This window comes from Gastrolobium bilobum, unplaced genomic scaffold (assembly GCF_033153095.1).
Source record: "Gastrolobium bilobum isolate Gb01-03AN ecotype WA unplaced genomic scaffold, APGP_CSIRO_Gbil_v1 utg78492, whole genome shotgun sequence".
Lineage (NCBI taxonomy): Eukaryota > Viridiplantae > Streptophyta > Magnoliopsida > Fabales > Fabaceae > Gastrolobium > Gastrolobium bilobum.
The window spans coordinates 32486-46570 of NW_026899935.1; positions in this window are offsets into that span (position 1 = coordinate 32486).

The following is a 14085-nucleotide window of genomic DNA, read 5'->3' on the forward strand; positions in this document are numbered from 1 at the left end:
TCAAAGTTCCCTCTTTTAACGACACAAACAAGCTAAAACCATGAATTTTCAAAAGGGATGTTCCTGAGATACCTCAAGCTTTACAAACTCAGAAAAAGGGAGGTGGCTTGGAGCCTCCAACACAGCTCCACCACACTTACTTCACAAGGCCACAAATTAGACACACAAGTTTGGTCCTTTATACCAAAAGGTGGCTTCTTGGAGCCTCCAATGACATGAAAATGGCTCTCACCCTCACAACCAAAATGAACAACAACACCACACCACCAACAGAGGCTGACCCTCAGAAATGAAGCACCTAGCCCCCTCACAATGCTAATTACTCAGTGTTTATATGATCAAAGAGGAAGAATCAATGTAAAATGTGTGTTCTTGGTCCATTCCCATGCATAAAGGTCAAGACTTCAAGAGGAGAAGAAGGTTCAGAAACAAGGCAACAAGGAGCCTCTACGTAGAGAATGAAATCAGACCTAGGGCTTTGTGCCCATTAGTATTTATAGGTCCACTTAATTAATCTGTCGGTATTAGTTCTAATAGCTCCGCTAACCATTTTAATCTCAAACTTAATATTCTGAACCTAGCAATTTTTCTAGGATTTGTCATATTTTTATTATAATTTTTGCAACACTTTGCCGGTACGCGCTTTTACGTAACCGGTATCAGTCCTGACGCCAATTCTCATTATTTTGACTCCAAACTTGTTATACCAGTCCTACATATTATTCTAGGAATATTCACATACTTATTATAATTTTTCGGGATACTTCATTGGTACGCACTTATACTGCGAAGCAGAACCGATGTAACATCCCGCGAAATTAGGAAATTAATAACTTGCAATTAGGGGTGTGTAGCATGCTTGAAACTGGAATTAAATTTGTGTTTAGAGTGGAATTAATTTAATTAGGAAAATTATTCTAATGGGAATTATAAGTGAATACTTATGTATTTTAAGAATTCAAAACACTAGTTAAAAAGAGATAGAATTACAATTAATTATAATTTAGGTAGGAATCCTAATTCCTATCTAGTGGGAACATGAAATAATAATTAATATATATATATATATATATATATATATATAATTCATGTGCTAGGTGAACCATTAGGAAGTTAATTTTAAGTGCCACCTACAATGAAATCCTAGTTAATATTTGGTAAATTACATGAAACAATATGACCTAGTTGATTAGGGTCCAACTAGCCCAAGAGGGCGAGCCCAAGCCCTTGGAGAACTAAGTTCAGCCTAACTTTCATTAAACATCATCCCTAATTGCCCAAGTGTAATCTGCCTGCATGAAATCTTATTGGTCAAAGGCAAACCTCATCCATCTTATCCATTCCCTTGTGCGCATGGCCTTGAGGAAAACACAATTCCGTTTGTTGCACATCCCTGTTTCAGAACCAAATGCAGTCTCACTCCCTTCCTATGCATTGAATGGTTAAAACAAGACAGAATACGTATTACTTCCATTCCTTGAATAAACTCAGCCCCTAATTTCCCTTCACAAGTCGTGAATCACCAAGGGAAAACAACCAAAAAAGTTGCATGTTCCTTTCCTTCTTTGTCCCCTCAACACCGTGAGCTATGGGAGAAGAGAACCACCATTCAAGTTCCTTCCTTCTCTTCTTAATGGATTCGGCCAAGAGAACTGACCAAAGGGACTACAACATGAACTCATTTTTTTTCTTCTCCCTCTTTGTTCGGCAGTATACATCCTTCAAGGAGGTGAGATGTTTCTTTTTGTCGTTTTCTTGTTCCCTTCTCTTTGGACCGATTTCTGAATAAACTTCCCCTTTGTTGGAACATGACTCTGTTTTGATGGAGTCACACCACCCTTGCACGCAGCTGGTTTAGATTGGAGAGTGAGTGAGCTATTCCTTATTCTGTTCAGTTTTAATTCTTAGGCATGGGTAGAGGCGAAGGGATGCCCATGGATTTGATGGCTGTTTCTGAAATCAAATTGTGAGGATTGAGTTACATGCGAAAAGGTACAACCAAGCAATAAGTTATTTCTTTTCTTTCACTATAGGGGTGTCTTAAGGGAATAAGTTTCTTTGTTAATCATTTCTCATTGCTGTTTAGATGTAAGAACCTTGACTATTGATGTATGCATACTTACAGAATTTGACTTAGAGGCTTGGGAAATAACTGACCTTTATTTATAGTGCTACGCCTATATGAAAGGTTACATGTGTTTGATTTGTTGGAAGTAGCATGTTTTAATTATGTGTGAATAGTCTTGAAATTGGTATTTGTAAAACGGAATTAATATTTTATGCACTTGGAAAAATAATCCCTTACTGCTGTTAAACCGGTTCTTAGGTATAAAATTTGGTTAAGCTTTGCTTGTATTAAAAACTATATATATAGCTTGTTCATGACTTTGTTCACTAAATCGTAGGACTTATAGAAAGATGTAACTGTTGTCATTTCTTCTTCCTTGGGGCTGTTCAGCCATACAGCCATGCTTTTGGTGCATGTGAGTTGTGACAACTAATTTGTGAGCTTGTAGTGTGGTTCACATTGAAGTTGGAACTGCCTTTAAGTTAGAAAAATAAATATATAACAATGTATGTGCAAAAATAGAAGAGGGCAACATGTTAAAGGTTCTATTGATCATGCCTAGGTGATGTAGGTGATTTATGTTGAAGAAAAAGAAATAGAATTGCCATAGGGGGATAGCCTTAAAAACCGATTCTATTTGTATAACTGAAAACTTGGAAAACAACTCTCCTCAAGGGTAGTACTGTTTTGTTAGACTAGTGTTCTGTTCAGTTTTGCATGTGTTAAATAATCTATATAGGCAGCTTGTTGTATGCCCCTTAGCGCACCCTAAATATTGTGAACGAGGTTATGTAAATGTTAAAAGTTCTATTGACCATGTTATATGTCGTAGGAAGTACGATGTTAAAGTAGAATTTTTTTTTTTGTCATTCATGCCTCATTGTCTCGGTCTTACATGCATCAAAGGAGGGCACTTGTAGTTATCATTCCTTTCCTTTTCTGCCTAGCCGTAGGAACCATAAACCTTGGTGTATGCTTGTCTAAAAATTTGTGTTTGGGGCTTGGAACACGACCCTACTCATTGTGGGACTGTTGGGTTTGAATAGAATGATGTTTTTCTTTGGCTTGGCATACGTTAAACTTAAGGGGCAGCATGCTAAAAATTTGGTTTAGTCATGATTAAATGACATTGGTAGAGTTTTATTAAAATAAAGTATAAGCACCGAGTGATGAACCGAACCTTGGATAAGTAATAACTTAATTGGACAGCTTGCTTTAGCCCCACTAGTGCACCTTAAAATGTGTAGGGCATTATATGTAAAATGATATATCATAAGCACTTTGTAATGAGGAAGACCGAATCTGTATGTTTAGGAGACTTTGGATTGTGTCATTGGTTAATAATTAGGAAAGCTGAATCTAAGGCAGAAAATTAATTAACACTTGAAGCATGATAAGTCGATTGAAATCATAGGAGTTGAAAGCATGGGAAATTAGTTTAAAGTCTGGAAATAAATTTCTTGTTAGGAAAATTAAAGTAGTGTAAAAATCATGAAATACTATTTGAATCAAGTCCCGCATGTGATTAACCTTGTTGGCAACATACTTTATGTATCTTTAGTGCACTCCTAGCCTTGTAGGTATTGCCATGTAAGTGACTACTTGTGGAATCTGGTTGATGTCAAAACCGTGTGGCATGTGTTAGAAATCTGGATTTTTGTAAATGGTTAACGTTTGGTAACATTAACATTAAGTCAGAAAAAGATTAAAGAAATCTAGTTGGTGATTAAGTTAATAATGGAAATATGGGAAATCGACTAGAAACCTAGAATGGGAAGCTTGGAGAGTTCATGTATTTTATTGGAACAATAGATGTGAATTCTGATTTTTGGTACCTATTGCTCAGGTGTGCTAACCTCTAAAAGAGTGGACTGATTGTTGATGATTTAACTAAAAAGGTTAAAGCCTCGAGGTAACTGTTAGGTGGCATTACCTATTGTGATTATTAGCTAGAGTATAGAATTGTGAATTGTTGCTCACATGTGCCTTGGACTGTATTCTGTTAAATAATATATGTATTCTGCCCATGAATACGACAAGATGGAAATCCTGCTATGAGAAGTAATTGTTATGTGGCAGCTTGGTATTGAAAATACATGAAAGGCATGTTATTATGATGATGATCTAGTCATGCATATATACATCATAATTCATCTGTTTCTTTTGTGTGTGCGAAGCATATCATGGCATACAGCATTGTGCATCCAGTTGGAAATCAGAGTATATAATATAAGTAAGCATATGATTGAGCACGCATCATATAGGCATCCCTCCGGTACCAGGGTATGGGACACTTGGCTTCCGTCCGCATAGGTCACAGTTGGAATTCACCTTTGAGGGAGCCAATATGGAATCTCCACTGTGTATGTTAGTACGTGCACGATGGTGCTAGGAACGTACCTTATGGCGTTATATACGCATCATTATTAGTACTCTGGCGTTATATAGGCACTATGATTACATGTTAGCATCTGTCCGGAAAGATAATATGTTGATGCGACTGTTTTGGAATTTTGTACCTAGTCTAATATTGTTGCAATAATGGTTTTGCTATCACACTACTGGGATTTTTCTCACCCCTTCGGGGGCTCAATTTTTATAAATTGCAGGAGTACGAAAAAGCATTTGACGAAGTGTTGACTTGGATATGTTCTATTTTTTTGCTGCTTCTGTTTTGGGAATTTTGATGATGACATGTTGTTTCTGTTGATTGTTGGCTGATCATTCTAGTAGGCTGTAATATTTTGATATGCTTGGAGAAAATGTTAGAACACGTCTTAATTTGTGGTATTTGGATTTTTATTATATAAACTTTACAATGAAACTCTGAAAGCTCGATTTATTATGATTTTTTCAAGTCAGGTCATTTTGGAACATTGCACTGATTTGTCTTATACTTTGCGAGTTCAGTTTCGGGAGCTAGACACCTCCGAATGAAATAATTTTTATATGCACGTAAAGCCCCGAATGTCTAGCTTTCTTGTAACAAAGAATATTTTTTAAGCTGATGAACTCGATTTTACAAGATTTTTACAAGGCAGCAAGGCTTTTCAGGAAAACTATTATTTCAGCAAGTCATGTATTTTATAAAGATGCACTCTGATTTCAGTAAACCACCAGATTTCAATCATATAAGTGAATTAGTAACTTGAAAACGTAGTTATATATTTAATTAAAATTTGTTACGACTCTAATCCGCTTAGCAGACAACTCCCTGACGCGTACAGGGGAGGGTGTCACAACCGATATCTTCACTTTTCGTCAGAAAAGCGACTTTCATCATTATTAAACCCTTCTGATAATTAATTAAGTCTTTTTGTATTTATTCAAGGTCAATTATGGAATTATTTCTTCTAAATTCATATTTTATCATTTAATTCATGATTTAATGGTGCAGGTTCTTACAGTTCTCCTCATGAGGCTTCAACTGCCTCGAAGCATATGCAATCACTCTACCAGTCTGCATCAACACACAGCCCATCCCCTTCCTAGAGGCATCGCAATACAGCTCAATCTGCTCAGCAGGATCAGGAAAGACCAACACTGGTGCAGTTTTCAATCTCTCCTTCAACTCCTGAAAGCATTCCTCACACTCGTGGGTCCACACAAATGGAGTTTCCTTTCGGGTAAGACGATTCAATGGAAAAACCATCTCGGAGAATCCCTCAATGAATCTTCTATAGTAACCTGCCAAACCCAAGAAGCTCTTCACTTCAGTAACTGTTTTGGGTCTCTTCCAATTCAATACTGCCTCAATCTTGTTTGGGTCCACTGTAACTCCTTCTGCAGAAATCACATGCCCAAGAAATTTCACTGACTTGAGCCAAAACTCACACTTTGAAGGCTTAGCATAAAGCTTTTTCTCCTTAAGCACCTGTAACATAATCCTCAAGTGCTCTGCATGCTCTTCCTCATTCTTAGAGTAAATCAGAATATCATCAATGAAGACGATCACAAACCGATCTAAGTATGGCTGAAAAATACAGTTCATGTAATCCATGAACACTGCCGGTGCATTGGTGAGTCCAAACGGGATCACCAAGTACTCATAATGACCGTATCTCGAACGAAACGCGATCTTGGGGACATCCTCCGGCTTAACCTGAATCTGATGGTATCGGATCGGAGATCAATCTTCGAGTACACGCAAGCACCCCTAAGTTGATTTAACAGATCGTCAATACGAGGGAGGGGATACTTATTCTTGATTGTCACCTTGTTCAGCTGTAGTCGGTGCACAATCGCATGGTCTCATCTTTCTTCTTAACAAAGATGACTGGTGCCCCCCATGGAGATACACTCGGTCGGATGAAGTCTTTCGCCGAAAGATCATCAATGTGCTTCTTCAATTTCGCTAACTCTAGTGGAGACATCCAATATGGAGCTAATGAAATAGGCCCCACACCAGGTAAAAGGTCAATGGAGAACTCTATCTCCTTCTGTGGCGAAAACTCAGGAATCTCTTCCGAAAACACCTCGAGGAATTCCCTCACCACAGGAATGCCAGTAATGTCCTCCTGTGTCCCACTTACCAAACCTCCCAACATGACATAACCAAATGCCCTTGCTCTCAAGGCTCTTCTAGCCTGCAGTACTGAAATATAAGGAGAAGAAATGATCGTGGAATCGCGAGGAGACATCACCATTCGCTTGGCACAACAATCAATCATCACACAATTCTTGGACAACAAATCCATGCCAAAAAAGATCTCCAAATTAGCCATCGACAATCCTATCAGATCTACCGAATACTCACAGCCATCCCACTGAAATGCTACATCACGATGTACAGAGGAATTATCACACTTTTCTCTGGTGACGGTAGTAACCTCCAAGGGTGGAGAAAGCACAGAAATAGGCAACTCAAGCCCCACAGCAATCGGTGTCGCAATGAAAGAATGTGTAGCCCCAGAATCAAACAATACATCAACAGCAGAACCACCAATGGAAATAGTACCTCTCACAAGGTTCGGAGCTCTGTCCAACTGCTGCCGATCCAAGGTATAAACTCGACCCATGGCGGGTGGCATAACAGGTGCCGCTGTAGGTGGAGCAGAAATCATCTGAAGAGGGGCCGCCTGAATTGCTGCAGCCCTTGCAACTGATGTATAACAATCCTTGGCCACATGGCCACTCTTTCCACACTTGTAGCATAGCAACTCTCCAGTAGCACAACGTCCCAAATGCTCCTTTCCGCATCACGCACATCTAGAAGTGGAAGGAGGTCTAGCAAAACCTCACTGCGGTGTAGGGGTCCTCTTAAACTTGTTGAATGGCTGCCTGGCTTGCAACTATTTTCCCTTGCCCTTGCCATCATACCTCTTGTTCTTCCCTTGATAGGAACCACTGACTACTCTCTCATCATATATCTTGGCCTTACTGATCACACACACCTCTTCTATGTCACAGCACTGCTGAATCAATGTGCCAAAATCTCTGGATGCAGCTCCAGCAACCTTATCTGCGATCTTCTCATTAAGTCCCCTACGAAACTTAGAAGCCAAGAATGCCGGTGTAGGCATAGCGATCCTAAAGTGAACAAATTTGACCAGTTCATTGAACTTAGCCAAGTATTCATCAACAGTCATTGAGCCCTGCACCAGGCGCTCAAACTCCCCCTGCTTTCTCTCCAAATATTTCGCGACAGAATACAGTTTCTACATTTCGCGAAGATATCCCTTCAAGGTTCCATTTGTAATTCATTAACACGTCCAAGCATGCATTTTTATACACATTTAAGTCAGTGTTCAAATTGGCTACTTAATCCTATCATTTTTCATGCCAAGACTTGATCTTTAGTAAGGAAACTCATGAAAAAATTGAATAACATACCCCCAAGGCTCAAAACAGAGCAAAAGAAGGTGTTTTGAGCTTTCTACACAGCTCTAACGGTCTGACTTCACAAGACCACGAATTTGTCTTGCAAGCTTGGTCCTTTTACATAGAAAATAGCTCATTGAAGCTTCAAAGGTCAAGGAAATGGCTCCCACACCTCAACCCAAGAACTGAACCCACAAACCTCACCAACTCAGAAGCTCAAACTTAGAATGGAGCACCTCTCTCCCTCACAATGTTAACTCACACCAAGTTATGGTGTTTTGGTGAAGAAGGCATGAAGAAAGGTGACCACTTGGGCTTCTTCTTGAAGAAGAATGGTGGTGGCGCGGAGGAGAGCTCAACACTTCAGAAAACTCACGTAGAAGATAGGAAGGCTGACTTAGTTCTTTGTGCCAATCACTATTTATAGCCTCATTAAGTTTAATCACATTGTATTAGCACTAATAGCTACCTTAATCATTTTAAATTCAAACTTCAAATTCTTAACCTAGCCATTTTTCTAGGATTTTTCATATTTTTATTATAATTTTTGCAGCACTTTGCCTGTACGCATTTTTACGTAGCCGATATCAGTTCCGATGTCAGTTCTCATTATTTCGACTCCAAACTTGGTATACTTGACCTAAAAATTATTCTAGGAATATTCACATACTTATTATAATTTTTCAGAATACTTAATCGTTACGCACTTATACCATGAAGCAGAACCGGTATCTGCACTTTTCGTCAGAAAAATGACTTTCAGCATTATTAAACCCTTGTGATAATTATTCTAACTTTAACATATTTATTCAAGGTCAATTATGGAATTATTTTCTAAATTCATAATTAATCATTTAAATTCCTAATTTAACGGTGCGAGTTCTTACGATTAGGGTTGAGTTAACTCCAAAAATAAAATAAAATTCTAATATAGTATATATAATGAATTTGAACATAATTAATTTAAGAGTGTAAGTAGCTGATATTAAGAGAGAAAGAGGAAATTTTAATTTGGAAAGAATTGAAAGTAATTAACTTGATAGTATAAACAGCTGAAATTTAGAAAATAAGAAAACATCTTAACATAAAAAATTAAAAGAAGTTAATTTAAGTTGAGAACCTTTTTAAAAACGTAAAAATATAAAAAACATTCAATGGTATAATCACACATATTAGAAAGAGAGGATATTTTTTCAAATTCAAATATGAAAACTTCATTTTATTATATTTTAGTAAGTTATTGAATATGTAAAATCAGAATAGTTTTTTAAACTTATTTTTTTCTTAAACATCACTTGCAAAGTGATTCAGGATTGCAAGGCTTTTAAAATACATATATGTGAGTAACACATTGCAAGATGTGATAATTTCAAATATCCTTGTCGTCCTTGCACAAAAATATGATTTCGCCAATTTAATTAATCAGATAATTATATGTTAAATAACGCTATACTGCCAAAGAAGACAATAATAATAAAGATTTTGACGAAATTAAATCTGGTAAAATAAAATAGATAAGAAGATAGAAATTAGGAGAACGAGATTTTCTTTCAATATTATTTTTTTTTCCCTTTTTTTTTTTCAATTTCTCTCTTTTTCTTTTTCCCTTTTTTTTTTTTTTTCAATTTCTCTCTTTTTCTTTTTTCTTTCTCTACTCTATCTCTCTCTCTAAATGGTGTGACCAACTTAAGGAGAGCTTTTTATAGAACTTCGGGGGTGTTTTTAATATAATATTATTATTTTTTGAAGATGTCATTTTTGTCAAAAATGCTATTTTCTAAGGGTCCCGTTCTTTTGCAGCAAAAAGACAGTGTCTGCCTCCAACATAAAAAATGAGATTTATTGATTATATTTTAAAAAAAAAATTCAGGATTCGTCGTTGTATCTTGGTAAATATATGTGTGTGGCAGACAAAATATATATGCCGTAGCGGCAGAAATACTTTTGCCTTTTTTAAAGATATTTTCTTCAAAGATGCCTTTTTAAAAAATATATTTATTTATATATAAGATGCCTTTTTTATTATTGTTATTATTATTATTATTATTATTATTTGAATGTTACAAAATTACACTCTACAATTAAGAAAGTAGGAAATAACTAATCTGTATATTATTTAGATTCACTCAACAAATAAAAAAATAACAATAACAAAAATAAAGACTCCTAACACAAACCATATAACTATTTGTAAAATATGGGTTGTCTTTTTTAAGTGGTATGGATTTTGTCTCCTTCTGGTGGTAATGAATTCAGAACTAGCAGGAATGTCTAACCGAAAGTTAGTATTTGTATTTTGGATTAGTACATTCATAAGAGTCTATCGAAAAGATGTTGCAAGGGATAATAGATCACTATGCACAGTAATAATAGCATATAGTAGAAGGTGTAAGGTGGGTCCATAGTAACAGCTAAGAGAGTTGAAATTCAAATTTCAAAGTGTGTAATGAGAAATTTAACCTTTTATTTATAAACTTGTTCTGTCTTGAAGACAGAGATGTCTAGCACAATGGCAAGTATGTTGACTTTGGATCTAGTGCCCTCTCCAAGGTATCTATGAAGGAGATACCCTTGAGTCAAGCAGATCACTGTGCACAATAATACAATAACGGCTTTGCCAAAGAGAGTGTGTGTGTGTGCGCACAGTGATAGTATAACAGTAAGAGAGAGAGCGTGCGTACTTTTAGGTTTTATCTCATATTTATAGGATTTACCTATGGGTAGTAGGATATGGACCTTTAGTGCCTCTAATGAAGGCCCAGGCCTATCTGCCATGTTGTCGTATTAGGATTGGTATCCTTCATGGATATCTTTCCATAGTTATGTTTGATTTAAATCTTAGATTGCCCCTTGTTGGGTCTGTCAATCTATGGGTCCATAACAGTTGCCCCTCAGTCAGGCTACCTGGGTGTCTGGGTTGCCGGGGTAATTTCTTTTTGCCTTGATTCGAGTTTTTGTTTTTGTCGAAAATATCCTAGTTCTCGTAAACTCATGCGCTCTGGGTTTTGAACTTCCCAATCGGGGACTGCCTTGCCCCTTATCTCGGCGGGTTGAGCATGAACCCGGTGAGATATTGCATCCGTCATTTATTGTGATCCAATTGGCGAGTTGCCCCCAAGCGCATTATTGCCTGGGTGTCCATTTTTTGGTTTTGGGTTTTTCAATTCCATTTGCCGACTTTCATGTCAGCAATCATTTCATTTTGACATGTGGTGCTAGTTGCTTTTGATAGCGTGCTGCAGTCGTTTTTGCATTTTGTGCGCATTTATTGAATATGTCATTTCAGGCATCTAATCATTACTTTTGGGGTGTAATGACTTCAATGCCCCTAACCTTTGCCATTCATAACCGTTGCGGTTACCACTATGGGTATGTAAGCGTGTGTCATTTCCTCCTTTCCATTTTTACCTTAATTGTTCTACAACCATTTTTCTTCACGCAAGTTTTCTTGAGTGCTTCCATTTGCAAGCGCATTTTTTGCATCTTTACAAGTTTGCTTCCTCCATTCAGGTATTCTTGTTTACCTTTGAATTTCTCTTGTTTCCTTCTTCAATAGCTTGCACTTGGCTGTTTGTTTTCTGGATATTCATCGCTTCTGTTTTAAATTTGCTGTTTTTCATATGTCATTCTTGGTAAAACCTTTTGTTGATTTATTTTTTCTTCTTGGTATGTCAGTGTTTTATATTTCTACAATGATGCATGTTCTTTGAACTTTTGGCGTCCTTCATTGTCGTTTCTTCCCATATTATTTTGAATTTTGGTGTCGTTGAGCAAGATCATTCCTATGGTCAAAGTGCAATGGACAGGAAGAACTCCTGAGGAGTGTACTTAGGAGCGAGAGGACGAGCTTCTCCGGCAATACCCGAGTTTCGGGACAGGTATGTTTCTGATTTTGCGGACAAAATCCTTAAAAGGTGGGGTGAATGTAAGATCCCTGACACGAGCTGTCGAACTTGCACAAATGAATTAAATAAGGTTTATCAAAATTCTGTAGTAAAGCTTCAACCTGAGTCGTCTCTCAAGGAGTTTGCAATGAACTTAATCGCTCAGTTATAAAAAAAAATGGAAACTAAATGAAATAAGAACTAAATAAAAACGGGAATTAAATAAAAATGGAAACCAAATAAAAATGGGAACTAAATAAAAAGAGAAAATAAGGAGAAACGTAAATTAAAGAAAAATGGAAACTAGAATAGGGGGTTTTAATACGATTGTAAATTTAAACGGAAATGAAAAATAAAATAAAAAAAGAACAATCAAATTAAAAGCAACCAACCCAAGAATTAGGATTCCAAGGAGGATATCCATCATTGGACAAATAATTACCAAATCGTGATTGACCCTAATCGAATTGGAATCCCTGCATTCGCTTAGAAACCCCTCTCTAGATAATCACCTAGAGTTTGGTCAAATACGGCGCGTCTACTCGAGCAATCGCGGAGCATCAACCCGTTCGACTTGAGTTCATTGGGTTAATCAACCTAACCATTAAATCTAATGATTAATCTCTTTCCTAAGAACGCAATCGCGTATCTCAGATTGAACACCCACAATCGCGCGATGCCAAACCGAGTTGGAAAAAGAAACAAATTTGGTTCAAAATGAGGCGCAGGTCCTCAGGATTCAACCATTGAATCCGCAACCCGTGGGTTGATTAAAGAAAAGAGGAGAGAGAAAAGACAAAAATTTTATTTATTTCAAGACTGTAAAATTCAAATTCAAACGAAAAGGATGATCCACAAGGTCCCTCCTCTCGCCCTTTTAACCCCTAATCAAGCTTGGCTTCGGGCTCTACAAATCAAACCCAAAATAAATGAAACAAAATAGAAATAATGGCTCTGGGCCTCATATACATTGGGTTCAAAATTATAACTTAGGTCCAAACGTCAAAATAAATTTTTGGCAAAACATGGCCATCTTGAGCTCAGGTTTCGACCATCTTTCCGTCCGAATTGGGCATCAGTGGATGAAATAACGATTGTAGCCCTTTCTGTTAGCTGCAAAACTCAACAAGAACCGAGTCTATTGGACATCTGTATAGTGAGATATGGCCAAAATACGAAAGTAATGTAAAATGGAAAATTCTGACGAAAATCCATTAAACCCAATTAAAATCTAGAATTTTAATTTGACCCAAAATATCTTTATTTAACTTAAATAAATTCCAAAAATACTAACCAAGAGTAATAAATAAGTGTAACCAAATATGCGTTATCAAACCCGCACCGTTAATTGAGGAATTTAATTAGAGTAAATATGAATATATGAAATAATTCCATAATTGATGTAGAATAATTATGGTAAGGTAAGAATAATTAATATAAGGGCTTAATAACGCTGAAAGTCGCTTTTCTGACAAAAAGTGCAGATACCGGTTCTGCTTCACGGTATAAGTGCGTACCAATGAAGTATCCCGAAAAATTATAATAAGTATGATAATATTCCTAGAATAATATTTAGGACTAGTATGTCAAGTTTAGAGTCGAAATAATGAGAACGGGCGTCAGAACTGATACCGGCTACGTAAAAGCGCGTACCGGCAAAGTGCTGCGAAAAATATAATAAAAATATGAAAAATCTTAGAAAAATGGCTAGGTTCAGAATCCAAAGTTTAGGATTAAAAAGATAAGTGTAGCTATTAGTGCTAATACAGTGTGATTAAACTTAAACCACCTATATATAGTAAATGGCCCAAAACCCTAGGCCATATTCTATTGCTATGTGAAACCTTGGTGGCTGATCAGCTTGTGCACTATTCCATTGCCTTCCTCCCTTCCTCTTGAGAGCCAAAGTGAGCACCTTTGGTCATTGCTTCTTCACTAAATCACCATAACTTGGTGTGAACAACCTTGTGAGGGTGAGGGTCAGCCATTTCTCTGAGTGTGACCTCTGTTTAGTGGTGGTTTAGGGTTGAGTTGATAAGTTTCTTGAGAAAAAGCCATTGTCTTGGCTTTTGGAGATCCGAGTAGAGAGCTTGGCGAAGCAAGTACCCATCTGTGAACCATTTTCGTGGGCTGATCATTCCAGCACTATTGAGAAGAGAGGAGAGCTCCAAGAGCAATTGTGGTTCTGTTTTGAAGCCTTCGGGTAAGCACCATCACCTTTGATCATGATTTTCCTTGTTAAAAGAGGAGTCTTGGCATATAAAATGAGTTGAATAGGTAACCAACATAAACACTGACCTTAAGGTGTCTAAA